This window comes from Chanos chanos, chromosome 5 (genome assembly GCF_902362185.1).
Source record: "Chanos chanos chromosome 5, fChaCha1.1, whole genome shotgun sequence".
NCBI classification, from domain to species: domain Eukaryota; kingdom Metazoa; phylum Chordata; class Actinopteri; order Gonorynchiformes; family Chanidae; genus Chanos; species Chanos chanos.
Genome location: NC_044499.1, coordinates 49,375,815 through 49,381,246, shown reverse-complemented (window position 1 = coordinate 49,381,246; position 5,432 = coordinate 49,375,815).

The window sequence follows — 5,432 nt, the reverse complement described above, 5'->3', positions numbered from 1 at the left end:
TGGAACAGTTCCACACGTGTTACCGTAGCACAGAGAGGAAGAGAAAATGGAGCAGGTGCAGCCTCCATAAAGTTCGATGACTGTATCTAATGTGAGACTTTTTCTAGGAGAGAAAGTTCAAGACCGGAAGGTAGAGTGGAAGTTTTGAGCCTCTTGTGAGCATGTGCAGGATTCCCTTAAATTTCAGCACCAATTGAGGGATTAATTAGAACATCTGCGGTGATGTTTGCATACAGGCGACTATTGATTTAAAATTTAAATTTTGACATATCTATATGAAAACAACATTAGGTGTCAGACTGCACTTTCCTCAGTGAATAAATACAATAAAACGGATTTCATTCATTCCTCTGTGCATAAAAAAAAGGAATAAAAATGGCAGAAAATAAAACAGAGACATAAACACAAAGCGATGCAGTGAGTGTTTTGTACTCCTGCCCTCTATGTCTAAGACCATGGATGAGAGGCACTAAACATGATCTAGTGCCTGCTGAGAGAGTATATTCCTCTATCTCCATCACACTGATAAACTCAAGCTCTGCTCTTTGACAGGAGACAAAATAAAAATAAAAAAAAAAAAAGAAAAGAAAGAAATGAGGTCGTTATCGAGAGCTGCTGCGTTCAGTCTGCTCAGATAAGTCCACCTGACGACGGAGGGGCGAGGATAACGCGTGTCACAGAGGTGCCATTCCCGCGCCCTCTTCGTCTGAGGATGGTTTTACGGCACAGGCGGCCCCGCCTTCGCTTCCCGTGACCGTCAGTCTCCTGTACGTTGCACCCTAATATTTTCGTTGTTTCTGTTTTAGAGTTTGGATAGCCATACGGCCGTCTTTACTAAGGTGAGGAGGAAAGAGCTTACGTTAAAATGAAAACAAGTCACAACGGATGCAAGTCACGTTTTAATCCTGCGTCTACTGCTGTGACAACCTGGTGTTTTGCTGAAGTCTCAAGCTATTACAGAGCTCCAGAGGAGGGGGGAGAGAACGGCAGTGCACAGGAGATAAGGGGGCTGAGGAAGGGGAACAAGTTGACATCTGTTCAGCATTGAGACAATGAGCTTTGACGGAGATTAAAAAAACTCTGAATTTTCAATAGGAAGTATATGAATGAATGAACGGTGACGAGGAACACAGGAAAGTGAACGCGACACCTGTCTCTCCACAAACAGAACAAACTTTTCTAAGTACCAGCAAGCATCAATAACAAGAGAGTCTCACAGCAGTGCATGGGCAGCAGACAAAGAGCTGCTGGGTAAGAGAAACTCTGGTTCTTGATTTGTGTAATGTTTTATAAAGAAGCTGTCAGTAATGGCTATCCTTAGACATTTAGCACAGCGAAGACTGACAGCTCAAGGTTTGTTTTTGTTTTGTTTTGTTTTTCTTGGTTATGCGACCTTACCAGATCTGCTAGTGTGCTTCTTCTCACAGGTACTGTTATATCACCCTGTTGGAGTGCTGCTTACAAAAAGAAAAAAAAAAAAGAAAGAAAAAAGTCCAAACCCTGTCCAATCCTCTGTGCTGGGCACACACACATACACAAGCTTTGCCTCACGAAATGTCAAATCTATAGGCGGCCACCGCAGTGTGACGGAGTACATTTACAGCCTAAACGCACTCCCCTGGGCTTGCATTCTCCCCCTCTTCGCTGACCTTCTCGGCTGATGAATATGTATGGTCAGGTCCTCTTCTCTGTACCATCAGCACTCTTGTTGGGTGAGGCGGTGGAGAATACTAAACTCAGATCAGTTATCCGCCCAGTCAACACCAGTCAGGCCCAGCGCCAACAAACTGACTCCGCCTGCCCGGACTCTCTCGTCAGACACTGATCCGGCAAGCGTACCGGGAGGGACACCCCACCCCACCCCACCCCACCCCATCCACCCCAACGACCGCTCGACGCACATAGCCGATGACACGCATAGGAGGCGCTGTGTTGTTCGAGTCGCCGCTGTTGCGTTTTTCAAATAGGACAGAACAGTATGTTGGGGAGGGAGCTTCTGCTGTATCAAAGCATGGAGCAGGAGCTTTAGCTAATGATATCCCCTGGGAAGGAGGAGAAGAGACCTGGAATCTTCCTCTTTGAACAAGGGCCAGCTTTGCCATGATGCCAGGGGATGCAACGAAAGAAAAAAAAAAAAAATGCTATTGAATAAAAAATTGGGGATATAACCACCAGAGCAGACCCAATGACAACGAGGAGAAAAAAAAAAAAAAAAAAAGTTATACAATGCTCTTAAGAAACGGACCCAGGCAGGACCTCATTACGTTACCCAAACAATTTTGCCGCCTTGCTCCGAAGGAATGAGGCTTAAGATTGGCTGTTCTGAGCTGTAGCATGACGACACAGCGCTAACCAACGGCCGGGCAATTTTTTTTTTTTTTAATTGCCCGAGGCTATAACATTTAAGGAGCAGAAACACGGGTAAAATGTCAGTCCCTTTCGATCAAAGAGAAAGAGAGAGTGAGAGAGAAAGAGTGAGAGAGAAAGAGAGAGTGAGAGAGAAAGTGAGAGAGAAAAAGAGAGAGAGAGAGAGAAAGAGCGAGAGAGAGAGAGAGAGAGAGAGAGAGAGAGAGAGACGAATAAAGCCACCAACAGCTCCCTCTGCAAGAGACTTTCATCAGGGCTTTGAGATCACCAACTTTTCTGGGTGAAAACTCCAGTTGTGTGTGTGTGTGTGTGTGTGTGTGTGTGTATGCGTGAGTGTATTCCTTCAACTCAGGTGATCAATGTATTTTGGGTCTATAGTCGGCCTGCTGAGAGACTTGTGTCCTGCGGCCCCTCTCTGGAGCTGCTACCCCACCAGCCGTCAGCCAATACGCCCGGCCACATGCAGGAGAAAAATCAATGCGGCCCAATCCGGAGAAGTCTTCAAGCGGTTTTCTCCGGCTCCGGGTAACAGCTCTGATGATGATGTGCAAAAGCTGGAGATTGTCTCACACAGGCTTCCTTTATTAAAGATAGACTGGGCGAACTTTGGGGAGACGCTTCGAAACAAAAAAAGGAATGAGAGAAAAGCCCCAGTTCTCTTCGAGATGAAAGGGACTGTGTTTCATCAAAAGAATCGTAGAGTTAACAGAAAAACCGGGGATCCTCGACTGGACGTACTTGTCAATAACAGCAGGATTTTACATCAAAACATCCAGATAAACACGAGGTTTCGGGGGGGAAAGACCAAAAAAAAAAAAAAAAAGATAAATTAGAGGGCGAGAAAGAAAAGCAAGTTGTGTAAGACTTGATTTGGATGAGTTTTTATTGACTGTGTTGGGTACGCTGTTTTTAAACAGTAATTTAGAATTAAAATGTAGTTCAATTATTCAAAAATGTCCCCTTATTGCGAGTGGTGTGTTATATTAATAGATGTTATTATATTAATAACAAATATCTTTCCTCTCAGCAGAGAGACATTCTGGATTTCGGCACAGTCATCAGAGAGCTGTTCTCCTCGGGCACTTTACATACCTCTGTTTGCGCCTTTACTGGAGTTTGGCCTTTTTTGAATCTGGATGCTTACCACAAACACATATATTTCCACTATTCTTAACCGATGTCATGAAAAACCTACCTTTCCATGAATATACCCTCAAAAGAACCACAAGTTGACTCCTTTAAAAGACAGGTAATATCCTAATATAGTATCCTTTCACCTGTCTGGCTTGCTTGATTCACTCTCAGGGCTTCTGTAATGAATAAAAGGTGTTTTAATCATTGTTGACCCTTGATACTTCTCCATTACCATGGTGACGGCTGGGATGACTCTGGGTAATTGTAAGCCTCCAGTGAGCTTATTACAGAGCCTGCAGGCAAAGGTAAGAGTCTCTCTCCCTCTCTCTTTCTCTCTCTCTCACACACACACACACACATGCACACACACACACACGCACGCACACACACAGACTGTAATGACCTCCAAGGGGACCCACCACCACAGAGTCTCAGCTCCCAAGTCTGAGAGACTATGGGTTATCCACTACACTGACAATTATTCTTCAGCCTCACTTTCCATCTACCAGGGCCTGACATGTGGCAGCCAGACCCCCCCCCCCATTTCATTCGTGAATGACAAGTCTATTTTTCAAAACTCCTCGGCAGACACATCACATACACAGCCTGTCCCACGGTGTTAGATTAAATTAAATCACCTATAAAGCCGTATGTGATATCATGTAATCCCGTCTCACCGGAGAAAAACGTCATTAAGAGATTACGTGAACGCTCAAAAACAACAACAACAACAGCAACCTCACGCAACCCGTTTTAGCAGTGCACAGGTAACTGTTGAACTAAAGGAAACCCTTAGGCGAATGAGGGATACGCAGTATTTGGAAAGCAGGTGTTTCCACACAGATGTGGCTGAGTTCATTCGTCAAGTAAAATCTCATCATGTCCATCTGCCCATTATTTTGGCTGTCATGGCTGGAAGATGAGATCGCGGTCACTTTAAAAGAGGAGTGATCGTTCGGGGAAGGAGCTCAAACAATGACGACCACTCAGCTTTGGGATGTTTCACAAGGAAACAGTAGCTAAAGTGATGCAGGCGTGGAATTCTAAGGGGAAAAACAGGATCAGGATCAGCAAGTCAACCATGTCCAATAGCACAAACATCTTGACACTAAAACCGTGTGCAAAACAGACAAGTAACTCCATTGACTGCAATATCAATCTAGGGTTTGAGCAAGCAAATGTTTCATCAAGAACTTAACAGAGAGGGATGCTTTGATTCATTTATACTGTATAAACCTCCTGTTACACCTCAACATGTAAGTAAAATGCCGCACATAATGACAGGCCACGAGAAGCTGAAATTGAGAAACTGAAAAGGTAAAAAAAAAGTCACTTGGCCAGATGAGTCCTCCGTCCAGCAGGTGAATACATTTGTAGAACACACCCAAAGAAATCTCCAGAACTGAGCTGAGAAGGTTTAGATCCATTCACGGCCTCAGAGCGGGAGGAAAGAGCCACTTCGTGCATATATTCATAATAACCCCATGGTGAAGGATTCCCATGATGACCTCCCCAATTAGTGCTTCCATGGGTGCTCACTGAATGGGGCTATGGGCTCAAAATGTCAGCACGCGTCAACCCAACTTTAGGCCGTACCCGAGAGAGCAGTTTCGACCACTCTAGGTACTTTTTTTGAAAAGAAAATTACAGCAATCTTTTCAGTTCTACGTCTGTCGGTGGTATATTATGAGTTCTCCGCCAGTCAATATAATTTAATTTCTTGTAAGACACTCAGGATAAGAGAGACCCTATGACAAAATTGAACAAAATTGTAAATTGATTGTAAATTGGTGGAATTTCTCCTGGTGTTGTATCTCTCCAGTACACTTCCAGATGTTCACAGAATCCGTGCCAAGATGCACTGAATATGTTCTGGCGGCTCATGATGGTGGAATGCCCTTTTAACACCTCTTCTCTTGTTTTTTTTTTCC